This window comes from Sitodiplosis mosellana, unplaced genomic scaffold, assembly GCF_009176505.1.
Source record: "Sitodiplosis mosellana isolate CC-2019 unplaced genomic scaffold, AAFC_SMos_1.0 Smas_scaffold_6150, whole genome shotgun sequence".
NCBI classification, from domain to species: Eukaryota; Metazoa; Arthropoda; class Insecta; order Diptera; family Cecidomyiidae; genus Sitodiplosis; species Sitodiplosis mosellana.
In genome coordinates, this window is record NW_022601391.1 from 2,586,674 (window position 1) to 2,607,339 (window position 20,666).

Genomic DNA, 20,666 nt, shown 5'->3' on the forward strand with positions numbered 1-20,666 from the left:
CTCCATTATAAACGACCATTCCATTTGGTTTTGTAAATTTTTGTTATTCTTTTTGTACTCTGTCTCCTTTTCCTTCTTCCCTCCCACTCTCTCACACTCACACATACATATATATATATATATTGTTCGACCCCCTATCGTAGCCACCACTACCATTTATATTCAGTATATTTTCGTTCGGTCTGAAATGCGTGTAAAAACTCGCTTTGAGCCCATTCTAAAAGAGTATGGTTCATGTTTTTTTTTTCTGCTATTTATTTGGATTAAGAGCGTTAAAAAAACTTTTTTCTCTGGATTTTTTTTTCAGAAAGAAAATGCCTTTAGCAAAAATATCGTTACGTTGATTCTCAACTTGTAAACGTATCACTACAATGGCATGAAAAGTATATTCATAGACTCATTTAAAATTAGGAAATTATCCAAAAGTCAATTGACGAACGAAATACACAGCGCTCAAATAATACATTGTAGCCGACCGGATTGATCTTGGCACCCCATATTGTAACTGAATTATAATGTACAAGTACACCACGGATTTGAATGAAACTCCTGATTGTACCATTGTATCCTCATTGAAACGTAGATTTATGTACAATTGAAGTGTTAATTTTATTAGGATATTTTTGTATATGTATTTTTTCTTCATGCGAAAATTGATGCGAACGAGGTTATTTAGCTGGCCATAGTCGAAAACTAAATGAAATCACGCCATTCATGGTTCGGTACAATATACAAAATCCATTTTGATTTGCTTGTGCAAATATGCCATCGTGCATTTTTCAAGCGGCTACAAAATAATTGGCCAAGCTGCTGCCAGCCCGTGCTGTACTATGCGGTGCTGAACACTTGCACGGAATTTAAAGCTACGAAATTCGACGAATAAAACATTTTGGATAATTCAGCATTCTGGTGTTCATAGTTCGTTTGATATCGTCGTGTCTATTTCGCCCCCAAAACTACACGTACACTCCATGTCATGAAATATAGTTGCCTGCAACAATAAATTGGTGTAATCCAAATGCAATGATACTAGCTTTGTTGATTCCGCAAATCTGTATGGAAAGTGAAACAGAAAAACCTGATGAAACATTCGTTGAAATATTACAATGATGTGAATGTCGAATGCGATATTAAATTCGACCGGAAGATGTGAAACATTGAGCAAATAAGAAAAACACCTTGAAACTTGCCAAAACTCATTCGCTATACCTCCGCCTGTCTGTCTAATTTTTCGTATACTGTACTTTCATGGGGTAATGATGTTGTTGGTGGTGGTGGCCTGACCATCATACAAAACCAAATCATCGAATTATGTAAAGTTCACAGTTAAATTGCATATTTCTATGATTCAATAGCAATCCATTTAAAATAAACGAAACGAAACGAAGCGGACTCCTTTGCTTGCTTGCTAAGCTTTATTAATGTTTGAGTGCTTTGTGGGCTAAAGCAAATGCTTGTTATTTTTTTCTATCTCATTACTCGCAGATCCTTATGAAATCCGTGAATTTCAAGGTATTTGGTAAAGGAAATGGATTTGCTTTCATTGAATGTAAATTTTTCTAAGGTTTTACAGTTGCTCGCCACCGAAACGTAGATTGTAGTTGATTTTGAGAGCACATACGATGTTAGGGCCAAAACAACATAGCACAGTTAACACAATGATTCTAGCAATGTTGAGATTTGACACTTAACTTTGTTTTAGTACCATTTGCCATAGAAAAAGTTCAAAAATTCTATAATAAATACATGAAGCTTTGATTTTTGATTTAGTTCATTTTGAACTTTTTCTAGTACAAATGGTACTCAAATGGATTTTAGTGTCAAATTTCATATTGCGGTTCTAAAAGTTAGAACCATCGTGTTTACTGTGAAGAAAAAAGAAAGATGTAATGATACAGTGAGAAGGGGAGAGAAAGAGAGACTGAGATTTTATATTTTCTGCATTGTTACGACGAGTACTGTTTTATTTTCTTTGCATTGATTTGGCTATGATAAAGAAAACAGAGTAAGAGTGAACGATAGAGATTAAGTGCGGCATAGAATTATTGCAACAGATGATTCCCCGGGGAAAAATCGGTTAAAACCATGTACCGAATGTTCTCGTGTGTGTGTCACATCGCCCAGCTGAAGTGAGTAACATTTATTTGGTTGTCATTTAATTTGTTTTTCTCTAGCTTGGGTATATCCCAGTATAGTGCGCATATGTATATTGATGTATTTTGTTCAAGTACATTTCAATGTATATGTTGACTAGTGTGTATGTAATTTCCCTTGTATTGTATTTGGATTTGATTGGCTTTCGTGCGGTCGAAATTGTGTATATAATCGAAAACCAAATGATAAACACTTTTTCTCTACTGAAATATGCTGCATGTACGAATCACACATTTCATACAAATGTACAGGGCGATAGATGGCGACGGTATTGATGAGGGGCAACGTGGGTTTAGCCAATAAAGTGGAAAACCTACTATGGTACAAAGAATGTCTTTGCCACATTCCAGCAAACGAATATGTTTAACATTGTATTTATAATCTGCAATATATCCTATTGAGAGTTACAGTTTTATTAACGAAGGCACACGATTTCAGACAACAAACTCAGACCCACTCTGTCGCTCTCACTCTCCCACTGACACTTGTCTCCTGCTCTTTTTCTCTCTCTGTCTCTCTCACTCACTCCCAGTCACAAAGTAACAGAGTAAAACTTTTGTGCATATATCGTGATGTTCCACATCCATACACCGTTTCACATCTATAATGGATAAACATATGCGAATGCGATATTACTTTCATTTCGTTGTGTTGCTATCGCTTTCGGTCGCTCGCATTCATTTTCACTGTCCCATTCTCTCCGGGTTTTTTTTTCTCACACTCTACATCTCTCGATCTCAGTACACGCTGTGCGGCAAACGTGTTTTGTTTCTCGGCTTTCGTAATAGATGTAATAGATCCCACGTGTACATTAAAAGTCACCGAATAAAAATGTTCGAGTGAGTCGGAATGGAAAACAACGACTCAGGCGCCGCATAAAAATTAGAATGAAAATAATGATACTGTTTTGTAAGTCAAGGGTTTTTCACTTTTGGTTTTTACGTTTTGGCAAAACGTAAAATTCTATATTGTATACCTACATATGTATTGCAAAAAGGTTGATTCCTTTTTCACACAAAGCAAAGCCAGAGCGCACAAAACACGAGAGAGAACAGGTAATAATGGGCAATGCGATATGATGAAAATGAACGTACATTTTTCGGTAGACGTGAATGTTTTTATTCGGAGGTTCAGTGCCGTATTTTGTCTCCAGTAGATAGTTTCCCGGCGGAAATTTGCATTTTGAACACATGCAGGTGTGACTGGGCATAGATTACAACGAAAAATCACAAAGAACAAAAAGACCCGGTCAGAATTAGTGAATTCAATAGAAATGTATGTTAACATGTACATTCAATATTCTCTCAATGCATGCACGTCTAATATAGAACGCGGATTGGAATGAGAACAGAAAACACTCACAAAAAAAAATCTAACATCATAATAGAATTATGAACAAAAACTTTTCTTTGTTGAAAGCTATGGAAACAACAGAAAAAAATGCCATTGCCTCATTTTCAGCGTATTGCTTAAACAACATATTGTCAAGCCACGAAGTTGACTTGGTGGCGAATACTTTTTGTTTGGAACAACATGTTAATGTTCATTTGACTTCACTAGGCTTTATAACATGCCTGTTCCCATCGAATTACTTTGATGCATAAACCAATAAAACATCCACTTCATTCGTGTTTTAGAACATTTTAGCTTTTAAAATAAAAACTGTGTAAATATTATTGTAAATCAACCAATGTTTGTTTCGATAAATTGATGATTTTTGAGGGCAAAAGACATCACTACACATAGAAAAATATCTGTAAGAATCTGCACGATGATACCAATCAAACTTGGATTTATATGACAAATCGTGTGAAACGTTAAAATATCGTGTAATTTTTAATGTTTCAAAGTTGACGCAAACATTCGACAGTTGCGTATATCGGGTAATAGTATTGACCGATTCATTGATTTATTTGAAATTACACAATTTGTCATATAAATCCAAGTTTGATTGGTATCATCGTGCAGATTCTTACAGATATTTTTTAGTGTGTATATATTTTATGATTCATCTAACTTGAACTTAGCAAGAAAAAACAATACTTAAGCTTTTATGAGACTCAAATCAGTTTTTAGCTAAGTAAGGTTCTGGGAAAAAATGAGGACAAATCCCCGGGAAAATGATTAAAAACGATGACATTTGAATTATTATAAGAACTTGTCACTAAAAATTTATTTTGTGTCAAAATTAACGTGTAAAAATTCACGTCGTTGTTCTATTTTTTTTATTCTATATGCATTCAAACGTCATCATTGATACAGAAATTTTTCTTGATTAAAACGTTCATACTTGGTTCAGTGTCGTTAAGTCGAATCAGCTCTGCCAAATTTTTTTCCCCGAATTTTGGAAATCTTTCGGGAATTTTATCTTCAAGAAACAAAAATGTGTTTTTCCATTTTAGATTAAGGCCTTGATTCACCCGATGTTGTTGTTTGATTGAAAACGCTGACTCAGACAAATTCAGTGAAAATAATTTTTCCAACTGAATGAAATATATCATCGGTTCGAGCTCTTAAAATACTATACGAATAATATTCACATAAAAGTAAAATATTTAGAAATCTTGTTTTCAACATTTTTGATAATCCGGAAAATATGTCACATTTTAAAAATGGGTCAACTTTATGATGTTCGCATTTCTAAACTCTTGAAATTATTGCAGTGTGTAATATACCATTTGAAAGTACCATCTTCTTATGTTTTGTCTCATCTCATGCAATATTGTTTACACTGTATTGCGAAATCATAACGAATAAGAACAAAATGATATGTTTTTTTTCTCAATATTTTATGAAAAAATCTAAGCAAGACCGAAATTAATACACAAGAAATCAGTCTTGTTTATACGCCAATTTGTCTATTGACACAACGTATCTTTTACGTTCATCATAATACAAAGTAGACTCACACATATGCAAAAATACCACATTGTTTCGTTAGTATCGTACGCGCCTTTTGCTCAAGCAAAGGCCCCTATGGTTCATTATTCATGGTAATTTAGTCAAATTCAGCAGATAAAAATCGAATTTGCATCATATTTGAGTGAAAATCTTAAATAACTGAAAAAATCATATAATAATAAATGTGTTTCTTTATAAAAACGAGGATATTTCGTACGTTTTCAGATAATTTTTAAAATTTTGCGAGGACGCGAGGACTGAATTCAAAATCAAGGACTGCCCTCGTAAAGAGAAGACGTCTGGCCACCTTTTATATAAGATTTGCTCGAAAAAGGTCCTTATTCGATTTAAAATCGGAACTTTTTGAACTTTCCGAAGAATTGTATGTAAATCGAAACAACGCCCTTAAAAATGGAGAACAATACTGACCGGTGACAGATGCCTTTAGCCAAGTGGTATAAACATTATATACACAATATTCGGATAAAATATACGTGATTGGCATTGAATTAATTTGTTATGAGAAGAAAATCGTTATTTATTCCTTCAACCATATCGAACACAAGACGCAAGCATATGAATTGCGGTAATCAGAACAGAAATGAAGTAAATTGAAATGATTCAGATTGCGAGTGTGTATGTGTGTGCGTAGGAAAGTTCGGTTAGGACATTTTGTTCAGGCCGCAACATTTTTTGGATGCTCAGACAATGTATTTTATCACACATTTATTAATTTTATGACTCATACGTGCTACATTTTGTGCAAATATTTGCGCTTTGCAAAAGCATGATGATTGGCTGCTGAATGTCATATAGCTAAATACAAGAAATAAGCGTTTAGCACTTTGTACGTGAAAATGGCCCGACACATTTCACCGCATCCGTGAACATATAATAATAATGATGAACAAAAACGGCAGAAATAGCGTGCGCGCATACACGTATACATAATCATCGATTCATCACACAAAACCAAAAATAGTAGCGTAATACACCATACTCGAGCAACCAGCAGAACGAGAGGACAGCCAAGCATAGTGCACATCAATAAGTGTGTGTCAACTCGAGAAGAACGGTTATTGCAATGACAACACATATCCGGTGAATGCGAAAAACGAAATAATAAACTCAACAGCCGTCAACAGCATGGGGTGATTTTGTTTCGCATTCAAACATCCAACTTAACCGAAACCACATTTGAAACAAAATGTACGCAGAAAAATGCGAAATATTCGCAAAATTTGCAATACCGAGGAATCAATTTAACTTTTTGTCGCGCTGCTTCGGTTTCATTTTTTTTTCGCTACAGTTTCGCTGTCATTTGCATGTTGCCATTGACAGGTCGATTAACGATGTTTCATGATCTTTTTTTGCGGATAACACGTTTGTTATTGTTTCCGTGTGAAAAAAAAACAACAACTATTTTTGGTGCCCTCCGGCACATAATCGACAAACCATCGATAATCTAAACTTGATTAACGTTCAGTTGATTGAGTACTTGAAATGAATTAATGTTGAGAACATTGACTTATTACACAACAAATTGGATCCTTGTCAATATTTCTGCTGATGATAAAGATTTAAGAATAAAATTGATTAAATTGTTATAACATATACTTCGCTTTATATCTATGTGTGAGATTGAGAGTAGTGTATGTTTCATTGACTTTGTTACGAAAGAGAAGAGCAAGTTTCTGTCGACTTAAAAATGGTTAAAAGCGAGTATGTTTGTTTTTTGCGGGTTCTCGCGGCTTTTCACGGTTTCCGTGGAACTGATAAGAGATAACAACTTGGTGTCTTCGGCAAAGTTGTAGCACTCGAAGTCTTCTATAACATTGCTGAAGTCAGTTATCTCTTATCTCTTATCAGTTCCGCGAAAAGTGCGAAAAATGATAAGAAAAAAAAACTTCTATATAAAATTTGCTTTTTTATGTGCGCGATTTGCGCGCAACTGATGAGAGATAAGTGATAACTGTCTTCAGCTTAGTTATAGAAGACCTCGAGTACTACAACTTTGCTGAAGACACCATGTTGTTATCTTTTATCAGTTGCGCGAAAACCATGAAGACCGCGGAGGCTAGACGGTGCTACAACATACTCCACTTTAACGGCAACAGAATCATCAGAAAACATACTCGCCTTTTCAAAAATATAAATCGAAGAAAAAACATACTCCACTCTCAATCTCACCCATGGATATGTGGGGTGGAAAAGCTTAAAACAAAATTTCTTTCCAGAAAAATTAAATTTGAAAGAAAAAATTCACGTTCCTCTACATCTCAACCTATGTACCTCTACATCTCAACCAAATATCTCAAATATTGATGCACAAAACATTTTGTGAACGCCACATTTGGATCGGATTTCTTGCATTTGTTTTTATTTATCCGCTTCTGGAGCGATTGCAGGTGAAAATGGCTGTTTTAGCAAAATATTCACTGCAAATGAAAGGCAGAGGGTGATTCAAATTTACCATAAAATGGAAGAGCATTGTAATGAATGCGAAAGAGATAAAATCGAACGGTAATGGTTTTTAATCTATGAAGAAACATATAGGCAAAATAGATGCGATATGAAATTGAGTGCGCACTCCACAGCGTTGTCCATTCAAGTGTTTTTACATGAATTGTTCCGAATGACGGATGAATCGCAAATGGCAAAAGCGCATATAGTATAATTCATAGTGAAATCGCCAAACAATCAATGTTTAATTATTTATCCATCTATCTGTGAGTGAGCATTAAAAAAGCAGCCTGACTGGAGAGCGGGAATGAGAATGGGAAAAAGAGGGCGAATAGGATAAAATAGGCAACGGGTAACGGGCAACGGAGATTGGTAGCGATTTATGTGCATTGATCCAACAAATGGTCTCTCTATCGCAATCTCGGTAGTGGAAAGCTGAGGAATGGCGAACACACGCATTCACCCACATCCACATGACGACACATAGGAAAAATGGATAACGACATCGCATTGAGTTGATGCCAGCGGTTCATTGCACGTTCGCTCGATAACTTTGTGTGATTGCTATTCATTAGATGAAACATGGCTGTTTGGTACTCGTTGCATGGAGCCTATGCTATTGTGCATGGTGCATCACTGCTGGTACAGAGACTGCCATTGTTGGCTGAAAATGCAATCGGAATGAGTGAAAGCGGGTTGCATTTCAAGCGGACGATAGTCGATAGTCCAATGAAAAAACGAAAATTAAAAAAAAAACACACACACACACATCTAAAGGTGTAGACGGTGCTTTTGACGACTTTCAGTCGTCACTGCACATCAATATGAGGAATGCATGCACTGAATTAGCTGGATTGTGTAGCGGGTGAACGGCACTTTGATATTGAAGCCACTTTGGTTAGCTTTTATCTTGTTGTACTATTGATATAATGTTGGCACAGAGACTTTTCTGAATGATCCATATCGGAGAGTTCGATCAGTAGCCGCTCCGAGCGTGAGAAGAAGTGAAAATATGCTGAGTGATTCTCTATTAACACTTGAACGTATCATATTCTATTCATTGTCGAGTTGCTTTTTTCCACATGCCCCAAACAACGTCAGAGTGTATTACCTCACATGTACATTGAGTATAATTCACATTCTTCTCATTGTCTCCTGCTATCGCTGGCCTTGTGAATTCCCGCATTCTGCTACAGTTTCGCCTCCTCTCTTTTACCTATACAAAAAAAAACTATGCTCAAATTTGATCATAACCACAATAAATGAATAGTTCAAAAGATTTTGAATGACAGTGCTCGAGTAGTGCCCTCATCTTCCGTATTCAGTTATCTACCATCCAGCAGAATGTATACTGAAAACATGAAACGAAAGCAAAAACAAAAGCCACGATAAATTGTCAATACTATTACCGTGAATCCCACAATAATGACAGTAATTATTGGACCTGGAATATTTTCAACTAAACTATGCACAGTACATGACATTTTAAAAACACTAAATTGTATCTCTTTCAACACGAAAAGTTTTGAATGAAAAATGCATAATATGATTTGCTGTCGGGACCATTGTGTGTGTGCTCGCATATATATGCATATATATATATATATATATATCGATCGGAATACATGTGTTTTGTACGATTGCAAGTACACAAATAGTGAAATTGTTGTCTCTTGCATTGGTTTGTGTGTAATTTTTTTTAAATATCGCATTTTATGAAAAGCAGAGGTCTTTGGATTTAATCGAAGTTGGCGCCAGCTCGATGCCATTTACGACTATATGCCGCATTATTCATAATTGCCACAAGAGTTTGGTGAGCTGAATGTTGAAGTGGCATTGGAAGACGAACAAACCTAAACACTGCCCCCGACGACGACGATTTTTTTCTGTTTCGGTCACCAACAAAAACCCTATCGCTAAAATCTAGCATTTAAAATTCGTTTGCAACCACAATAGAAACCACGGAATGGAGAGAGAGAGAGAGAAAAAAAACTAAGGCAGTGGTTATTAGACGGCAAATCAATGAAAACACTTTGTGAAATGAATCAATTTAATTTGATTTGAAATCATATTTGCTTCGCACGAATGTTATTAACAACTTAATGTTAATATCCCAAATGATGAAGTTTAACATTGGTAAATGATCGGCTGTGTGTTCGTGCGTGTGCGTGTGCATGTGTGTGCTGGCTCAGTCGCACGTTTGCGCGCACGCCACTATCATTTCATATGCTTTCCATTATAACAATCACAGTTGCATTGCCATTAAAATATTCTCCGCTGTTTCATTCAAATTGATACATGACGACGACTACCAGATATTATTATTGATTATTGATGACTTCAAATGCAATTCGATTTATTTATGTATATAATTTAATATTGAATTATCCATTCGACGGACGGTGATGTGTGGATAGTGTGGAGGAAAACTTGTCCATAAGATTAATTCCGATTCAATTTGATAGCACTTACAGTTCCCCTTCCCCAATCCACCTTGATCAATGGGTGTATATGTGTATCAATTGTCGTCTAACATGCTTTCGAGCAATATTATAGGCACATCAAAAGAAACATTCAATTCATTCGCTGCAGGTTCTGATTGATATGCGTATTCTTACACCTAATCACAAACAATGTATCGAGGTCAGATGAGTACTCAGAATAGCATAAAGCAACTCATGGTGTTGCCTGCACCGATGAGACCATGTGCTCATTTTCGCAGGCGCTATGTTTCATACATCTGTGCTACAAAAATTCATCCATTAGAAATTACGTTGCAAAGCTCCAACGTTGAAAATGATCTATAGAATATAAATGAAAATAAACCTTGTTAATACCTCTCAGAACATCCCCGGTTTTTCAAAGTGTAAAATGCCAGAAGAACCCATTTGCACGGATTTTAAAAGAATTTACGTTATTGCATGAGTTGCATGCAACTATTTCGACCAAGCATTTCGGTAGGATTGATGTTTTCATAGCACACGCACACAAGATGAAGGAGGATGGGTTTATTTTAAGCATTATTATTCACCATTTTTCTGATTTCAAGTTAAGTGTTGCTTTCTTTTCCTTTGGTAATCGATTGTGTTCGGTTCTAATTTTCACATATTGGGACACGTATGCTAGCCAATTCCGTTGTTTAACCAATTTTTACATGCTATCGATCGATCTGTCGGTCTATCTTTCGTGTTTATACCAGAGCACCAAAGCAAAGGCAAAAAGAAGAGCCAATTCCCCCGAACCAAACATATGACACTTGGAGCATTTACATGGCTATCGATTTGTTTCTGATTAAAGCTAACTTGAAATGGAATACAAACACTGAGTATCCGTTGCCACAATGTCTGCTAGTTGACCTAAAGCGTGCACAGGTCTAACAAGAACACTACATGCAAATCACGTTTCTTCTTCAAATTACATTGCATATTTTACTTGTTCTTTCTCCTGCTCTTTGTCGAATTCGCCTTCGTTCGGTTTTGTTGCACATTTACTATTATCACTACAAATACTACAAACTAGAAAGCGTATCTTCATCTCCACGTCAATCGTCAATCATTGAATCATACACACAGGGCTTCCCTGTGGTTCAGATTTTTGGTACAATTCGTTTAAATAAAATCTTTTTTCGTTTTGTTTTTTTTTACGAAAATCCATTGTACCAAAAATCTGAACCATTGTGTGTATGCATTTTTATATTGTGTAACGGATACAATCTTTTAAATTACCAACAATTCAACCAGTGAAGTGACGTTTTCTTGCTGAATTCCCAACTTTTCAGACTCTTCCACGGATAATTTCTATTGTGTGTTCAATTTAGAGGTTGCCAAAGCTTTAAAAAATGAATAAATGCGAATGTAATTATATGAAAATGGATCTCTAGCACCTGAAAACGCCTAAAAGTGTGCGCACATCCGAACGTTATCCAGAAATTCAGCCGCCACCAGAATGTTATGCGCCCCACTTGTTCGTTTCTTTTCCAAATATTTTGCCCAATTTATTTTTGTCGCAATTAAAGTGTATAAAAACTACTAAAATACTGCATATGAGGCAAATTGAAAAACAGAAAACGAGATCACAGAGCTGAGCAAAGTTTTGTGCTCTTGAGCTTCTGAGTTTTTGCTCTAGACTTTGTTATTTTACAGCCAATTATGCTATCACGTAAAATGCATAATTAGAAATCTTCCTTCTCGAAAAAAACAAAATGTGGATAAAAACAGTAATGCTGACTACCACACGTGGTAATGGGAAAGAAGAGAATTGTTTTCAAAGATAACCTGTTGTTTTCGTAGGGAACAGTTAACAATTATTATGGGTGTAATATAGAAAGTTTCTTCAATCTCAAAGGGCCTTGAAATGTATTTAATCAAATCAGAACAATAGCTCTACATTTCGTGTAGTGCCCAAGTGCAGGGAAATCAATTACAATATTGGGTGTCATTGAATATGCCTAATACAAGCTTTATGCTTGAAAAGAATTAAAAATAAGCATTTTGCGAAGCAAACTTTGTGCTTTCACAGCTAATCTTATCCTAAACTTTCATGAGCTCACACTGTCAGCATAATTGAATGGTTTGGAGCGAAAATGTAATATAGAAAAGTTGAGCGGAAAAATGTCGATGATGAATGAGCGGAAAAGGGATAGCTATATAGTAAACTGTATAGTAAACTATAGTGAACTATTTAGCTATCCGTTTTCATTTGACATTTTTCCGCTCAACTTTTCTGTATTACATTTTCGCTCCAAACCATTCAATTTTCGATTGTGAATTAAATAAATACAACAACTAGAACATACTGTGCATGAAAACCGGAATTGGATGGTTTTGTGTGTGTGTGTGTGTATGTATGTAAACGGAAGTACAAATGTACGGAAAAATTGAAAAATTGTTTGACAGTTTGGGGCGAAAACACAGTAGGGCGATAAATTCGTAATTACGAATATTGGCGAGTGGTGAAAAAAATACGAACAAAATTGAAAAATCATTCAATCGTACCATTTATCAAATTGTTCCCTCGCGCGCTACCTGCATTTTTCGAACGTGTATATATATATATATATATATGCACACAAGTGAGCACACGATGAATAGGGAGATTTAGTGAATAGGGAGCACACGGTGCGAGCTGTGCTCAGTTCTGGGTAATTGAGTTGATTTTCATATCTCAAATCAGCAGAGTTCATTTAATCAATATTGATTCATAAAAACACGCGGTGCGAAGAACACGGTGTGGCAAAAAATCGGCCCATATTTTTAGCGTTACAAAATAATGGATTTCAATCCATACTTTCTCTCTCTCTCTCTTTCTTTCTCGAGTGTTGGGTGTCTGCCTGTGGATGTGCGCACGTTTGTTGGCTGAGAGTGTTGCTTTCATTAATGTGGACTGCCTTTCGTGCGCCCTTTTATCCAACTACTCACTGCAGCCGATTCAAAAAATCGTAATATCCGAGAGCTCACCTCATACTGCGGCGTTTATGGCAAAATGCGCATTCTGTCGCACCAACACACTCACTCACTCATTCAATTCTTGTTCTTGCACTGAGCCAACAATATCATCAGTTTGAACCATTTCTAGTACTTTTGCTTGTTTTATTGAAAAACTCTTGAGTTTATTCTCCGTTTCTTTTCCACACTATCACGAAAAACAATCGTCTCATCCAGTTCAACGAACTGCACCAACTTTTATTTTCGATGTGATAATTCTTAATCTCAACCAGCCACTAAACGTTTTCTTTCTCTTATTTTCACTTTCTTAGTTTGGTTTGTCGATCTCTATGCCAAGATGATGAGAAACTCTCTGATTATGATTATTGTTCGGAACTTGTACAAGTTTTCATTGCTTCCGAATTCATTTTACACTTCGTTGCTGATATTCGCATTAGACAAATAGTGAAAGCAAAAAATTGAACTCTTGCAATCAATTTATTTATTTTCGTATTTGGATTTTGATCTACGCAGATCTCGCGAAAATAATTCTATGGCAAGAAAACAAGGAGAACAAATGAATTGAATGATCATAAACAAATGTATGTAAATGCGAGAGATGTCAGTTAAAAACATTTTTGGAAAGCATTTCAAACGAATATGAGGTCCCAACAAACAATCCGTTGCCGGAATGTTCGAATATGTAACGAGTCAAAACGAATAATTGGAAGAAATGAAAAATGCTACTTTTTATGAGTAGGTTTTGCATGAATAAAACAAACAAGTAGCTTTTTTACGATTTTTCCCGTAGCATGGAACCAACAAGAGTATATGAAATAGCACTTGAACTCCTACTTTGTATTGCCACATATGAGTAACGATAAATATCATGACCAACCCATTTATACACTTGATTGATTTGGCCATAAATCCCTGTGTTTCTATTGCATCCAAATCTAAAATATGGTTATTTGAAGTGATACGAAAAGGAATGACAATATTTTTCGTTTGTTCTGTGTATTTGAAGTGTACAGTGAAATAATTTACATTTTATGGAGCGAAATACGGATGGTGGCGAAACCACATTCGAGCATTCAATTTAAAATTTCATGGCGCGTTTGAATTGAATGAATTTCGGTAATGAATGAGTGAAAATCGGAACGTATAAAAAGCTTAATTGCTTACTCGATCAGTCCATGCAATGATCCGTCTGAGCAAAATTAGTCTGCTGAAAAAATAATTTTAGAATCAACTGCATGAGTCGATCATAAACCGTTGATTCTTAATAATAATGAAAGTGCTTTTGTGCGAGCAAAATATCAATTTCGTCTGTCAGATGAATCGAATCGACTATATTGTTGCACCAAATCTCATTCAAAGCTCTTACGCAATTTCATCAGAACATTCTTTTTTTTTTTTTTTCGTTGCAAATTTCGACGCTCCACATCTCCAACGCACAGTCTAGATTATTGTGGATTATGAAGCTTAAATTTAAGACAAAGTAACAAAAATCTTGTTGGAAAACAGATGGAAAAAAGCAAACGAATAGTTAAAAATATATTCTAAGGTCAAATGATGGCAATAAATGGTTTCGAAAAAATAAATACACGCTAAAATTAAATGTCGGTCTGATGTTTATCGGACTGCTGTAGAATCCAGCGAAATGCCTTATACTTTGTTCCCCCAACTAATATGAATATAAATCACCGAATTTATCGGTTAATTATGAAAATTTCTGATGAGAAGTGTAATATAAACGTCCGGAAAACAAACCTTTTAATTGGCTCCGCGAACAACGGAACACACATTCTCTCTCGCATTCCTACAATTGACTGCATTCTACACGAATTCCCTTTGATGTACAAATAATCTAGTCATGTTTGTGACATTTAACATAAATAAATAAATGAATAATTATAAAACTCAGTGACGGTATTGTCATGGTAAACGGTTTTGTTTCCTTCGCATAGGACCTTTTCATAATTTACTGAAATCATTGGCAATTGATGAAATTTAATGATGCTTTTTGGAAAATCGATTGATATGGCGTGCATGTTTTATTACCGGAAATTTGAAAAATCCTAGTCCATGCACGCACCCAACTGAAAAGTGATTGTAAAGCATATAAAAGTTGGAGGAGTTCCATAAAAAAAAATATGTTCGCCGAAGTCACAAAAGTCAAGTGAAATATGTATATGCTTCGCTCTGGAAGAACATAACTCAAAGAAGAAAAAAACAAATCGTATGAAAAGCGGCAGCTCAAATAAATTTTCCTCTCAAATCTAAAATTTACGGTCGAGATTTCGATTTCGATATTATACTCTTTGACACGGTTGAAACAATTACCATCCCAAATCCGACCGTGAATCATCGGAGTTTGCACTTTTCTTTTTCTTTTTCCCCATCTCTCGTGTTGCCCTTATTCCGGCTGCTCTCCCTTTTCACATGCTCGCAGTTTGTTTTTTTTTCGGAGTTTGAAATAAATTATATTTCGCAATATTCGCAACATGCAAAAAGCCTTATATAGTATGTATATATACGCTTGAAACATGGTGTAAAATCAAGTTGAACAAGCCTTGAATTACACATGTACTATGCAAGTATGCGTATCAAAGTATATCATATAATAGAGAAAGAAAGAGGGCGAGAGATGAAAAGAGCAAAGAAATTAGGCGTCGCAAGAAATGGTCTAAAGCGTTTACCGCATCACATTTTTGAGACTTGATAACACGAACCCGTTATATTTCACAACCTGAGCCTAAAGTTTAACCTGTTCTGGTTTTTTTTTTATACTGTTGAATCTGAATGCTCGAATTTTCTTCTCTCCGATGGATCATATCAACGATTTCTGACTTTCGTAAATGCATTGTGATGTGTCGGACAGAAAATGCAATCACTGAGAATAATTGAAGTGCATTAGTTGGACAGCCAACTTAAATAAATGACAAAATAGATGAATATGAGCGAGAAAAGAATCGCATCGAAATTATATCAACATTGGTTGAGTAGTTCATTTGTCGATAAAACGTAAATTGACTAAATCGAAAATGACGTGGAAAATTCTATGAGAAAAAAGTGTGTGTGCCTGTGTGTGGCATAAAGGACAAGTATGGCGTAACTTTGCGACGTTGTATCGCAGCGTCAATCGTCCCCAACAAATAGGTTTATGTACGACAATTTCTTTCTCTCTCTCTCTCTCTCTCTCTCTCTCTCTCTCTCTCTCTCTCTCTTTTTTTTTTTTAGTTTATAAAACTATAGTTCCATATTGTTTTGTTGTTATTCTCACGTCATTTCTCCTTTTTTTCCACCGATGTTTTCTTGTTGGTGGTCGATTGTTTTACTATCAATGAGTGTATATAAAACAAAACTACAAAACTCAAACGAAAAAAAAATTATTCTGACTGAGCGAAACAAACGACCTGTGTGATTTTATGTGTGAGCGAATGAGAACGAAAGAGACAGATGACTAAAAAGAAAGTTATGTGCGCATAATGGAAAATGTCAACTGAAGTCATCGACTAGCAGGCATTAATATACACATACTAGTTCGGAATCAAGCGAAAGCGCACAATAAATGGTACTATGTGAGCTTTTTGGCATACTACCTAGAAATGTGTTATAAACTTCATACGACACAACCAACGTTGGTGTACCAATATTATACGTAATGAGAAGTGAACAACAACGACGAGAATGTAAAAGAAGAAAGAAAAAAGCGAACTTTGCTTCGTGTCAAATGTGTGAGGCCGAGGTAAAGCCGAAAATTGGGAAAAGCATAATGCATACAACACACCAAATGCGTTAAATACAAGTGCTTGGACGTCGTCGTCGTCGTCGTTGTTGTTACCATTGATATTGAAAAATGATGCAAACTCACAATGTATGCTGAACATATCACGTTAATTCCTGATACACTTCTACCTTCGACATTTCCTCTTGATTTTTGCCAGTTCCAAACTAATTCATTTGATCTGAACTATCCAAGTATAGGTTCTTTTACGGTCGGAACTCTTTTTGTTCTCTACGTATTTTTTTTTCATTCCTACTCTACAGGTTCGATTAAAAGCGATGGATCGTCGCCTTTGTTACCACTTTATTCCCTATATAACTCGCTGTGTATGTGTATGTACATATATATGTGTGTGAGTGAAAGAGAAAGAGATAAACACACACACACACCAATTGCTAACCTTTGTTTTACGACCACCAGCATTGCCGTTTTGTCATCATTTTATGTTTTTATTTCAAGCCTCAACGACGAAAAAAAAATGCGAGAAGGGGAAACACGAAAACTAACACCAACTTCAAATGGTGGTCGAAAAATAATTTGCCTTGGCTGTTTTGATGGTTTCGGAGTTTGACCTTGTTTGTGGCTTAATTTTCGTGTTTTTTTTTGTATTATTTGGATCACGAAGTTCAAATAAAATTCGAAAATTTATTACGGCCATACGGTATATCAAGATTTTCGGTAAACGTTCAGCAATAATGGCATCGTAAGCCATGGAACCAACTCTTAACACCCACATTTCAATTTGAATTTTGATTCGATGCATTTGCCAAAGACAAATCACACGCGATACCACCAAATATGGCATAACGAGCGAGACTGAGTGCCGATGTACAGAACGGAACACCATTCTAATCGAATTCGACGCCTTAAAATAAGCACAAAACCACCGGGGCAACAGATAAAGAGGTTCATTGCAAACGGATACTCTTTATTACATGCGAATGGAAATTTCTACCCAGATCTGTCGACTCGCACTCGATACGGCAATAAAAATTCCATGAACTGGATATGACGCGGCGTATGAATTCATGAAGCCGTCGTTTTAGGCAATGGACGTGCCTCTGCATTGATGCTTTTGTATTCGTCTGGGACTGTACGGAGTCGACTTATTTAATTGGAATCTCAAGAATTTACGTTAGATTAACCACCTTCAAGTGGCTTATCATATATTATTATTTTGCTGCGGAAAAGTTTCATAAAAAGAATGAACACACAGCCTGGGCCATGAATCAAACGGAGCTAATTCGCCAAATGGAATCGACTGAACTCCATGGAAAATGCAAACTATCGAAAATTATTTCTCACAAATCCACAGCAAGTAATGATTATAATGGCAAGTTGTCGTGAATTCATCATTCGTGCCTTATCGCAAACTCGAAAACTTTGCCTTCTTTCAAGTAACAACTTTGTGGTGTACCCACCGAATAATTCAGCAGTGTTCGTAACGTCAAATCATATAGTTTCAACTGAATCACTATCAGTTTTTTGTCTTCGTCGGACAAACTATTTGAAATGCAAGCACTTTATGCGTTCGTTTGAGTAATACATCAGGTGGCGAGCACAATGATGCCTCTCTCTCTCTCAGCATATCGGGGCGACCGATGCCAGGTCTTGAAAACAACATATCATAAATCCATTTACAATTACAAGGAAAGCGATCTCAAGTCCGTGTAAAAATGATTTGTGTATGCGTTCGCTGATGGAACATTCACACACACACATACACACACACACACTAATACAGCGACACACCAACACACCGCACTCTCTCATCAGATGAGAATACAAGGAACATGCGTCTTTGTGTTCGAGCGAAGGAACCGAAACTCTCTTTTCCTCTTTGCACACACGCGCTCTTTTATTCTCTGAGCATAAAAACTCTATAGTTTATGGGAATGGAGAATTTTCGATGCCCGCACAATATACAATGTACAAATGTACGAACCTTTCTCTCTTTTCTCCCTCGCCTTTCTCTCGTTTTGTGTGTGTAAGTGAGCCAAAACGACGAAGAATAAAAAAGCACACATATAAAGACATTTACAGACTGCGGCTACGCGAGCAATGCCCGTTCATCAAACGACATCGAATTGAATCCAACTTTCAGATATTTTGAAAATCTTCGAATTTCTATTAACAAAAAAAAAACCGATTCACTCTACTTTCTATTGCCCCAGACCGAAACACAAAGAGACATAGTAAGATTGAGAGAGAGAAAGGGGTAGAGAGAGAATAATATTTACTTTCGATCGAATGAAATGGTGATTGGTCAAGTTCTTGGGATTCAGTCAACCATATAAATAAAGACTTTATTTCCTCGTTGTTGCTATCACTGCTGCTGTTTGTTATGTATTTGAGCCGAAGCTCACTCGCCAGCTCCGAAATTGCGACAGAGAAACGAGGGAGAATTGCACTCATCTGCGTAGTGTGTGTTACATATATTTATGTACAGATTTTGGGATAAATAAAAAAAAATCGGGGGAAAAGTTTGATGAGCCCGGCTCGGGCTTGAAATGAGCTGTTACCTGCGAGAATATCAAAGCATCTCCTCAACGCATTTTCCTCAAAGTAAATTCCTCAACAAGCGGCAGCAGTAGCAGCAACAGCAACTATTTGTTGCTGTCGATTCGATTTTCGGGTATCATTATCATTGTGGCTGTTGCTGTTTCGACACGATTCGCGGTGCTTTCCGAATACGGGCGGCAATGTGTGCGTTCGGTTGGGAGAGCGACGAAGAGAGCGAGCGCGAGAATATGGCGAATGAATTGCGTTGGTAGTTGTTATCGCACCAAATGCAATATCAATGTGTTAGTATGTGTGTGTGTGTATGGAATACATGGGAATTGTCATTCAAACACCCCTGCAAACGCTTTTCAATGCTGATTATTTACCCATTTTCATTTTCATTTTAAATTTGTCAGTTTAGAAAAGAAAATCAAATAAATTGGCCAGAATCTTTGGCTCTTTTTAGCCTCGATCCTGAACATTTGGGTTCAAAAATGAAAACGTTCTTCCAAAACTCGCCTATTTCACTTTGAATTTATGAAAAACTGCTGCTACTACCAATACAGTTACTGCTGACCCCATGTAATATGACAAACATTTTGTGTACACATGCACATGTGTGTATAGAAGCAGTGTGTATGGAACATACAGGTGGATAAAACGACGATGTGGCGCCCTGACTGAGGTAGTGAGAGTGTATTTGCGTGTATTGCGACGAGAGACCATCACAACCGATAACGAACGACACGACAAAACGAATGCAAACCGAACCGAAATTCCACGACAGGAATTTCAGTCTGTTCCATTTGGCGTACGTGTAGTATACATTCTACGCTCTGTGTGGTAGTGGTGCTATAACAGAATTGACACGCGCGTCGAAAATTCAGCTTCAGTTTTGTGTTATGTGTTTTGTTACAATATAATAAGTTATTCGAGTGTAAGCGAAAAATTGAAAAAAAAAAAAATAATCGACAAATTATCACAGAATTAAGAGAGCAAAGAATTTAGTGAAACGCAAACGATAAATGACAAAACAACCGAAATTTCATAAGAAAATTGCTACGCATTTGAAAATTACCGAAAATCTGATTTGGAAGTTTTTTTCTTCTTCTCGTTTTCATATCAAACTGCAATAGAGTTAGGTAGATTTTCCCTCAAATCAACGAGGATACCCTACAAGTTTTACCTCTAAGATTTCATTTAAAAAAAATATCGGAACCGAATCCAAATTTCCAAATCCAAACCGTCTGAATGTTCGAATTTCTTTTTATATTCGGTGGTTGTATTGAATAATTTTTTTTTTTCAATTTTCATCCCCCGCTGCGCTGTCTGATTGGCAGTTCCATTTGGTCGATTGAAAACGATCAACAGTAAATAAACTGAATCCACACTGGTTACACATAATATCTTGTGACATTAGAACTGTAAAATAA

The 20,666-nt window shown here is 36.1% G+C and overlaps 1 protein-coding gene across 19 annotated transcripts in view; it reads left to right on the plus strand.

Moving 5' to 3' along the window:
- Positions 1–20,666, plus strand: part of LOC129574234 (neuronal calcium sensor 2) — a 94,528-nt gene that overhangs the window by 13,203 nt on the left and 60,659 nt on the right. The window contains exon 1 of one of the 19 annotated variants that reach the window (XM_055455922.1): positions 12,340–20,375. The exons of 16 other annotated variants lie outside the window; for them this stretch is intronic. The gene's annotated coding sequence lies outside the window, so the exon portion shown is untranslated. Of the gene's footprint in view, positions 1–12,339; positions 20,376–20,666 lie in introns of those variants that run through there. 2 more of the 19 variants (XM_055455924.1, XM_055455918.1) reach the window with 2 other exon arrangements.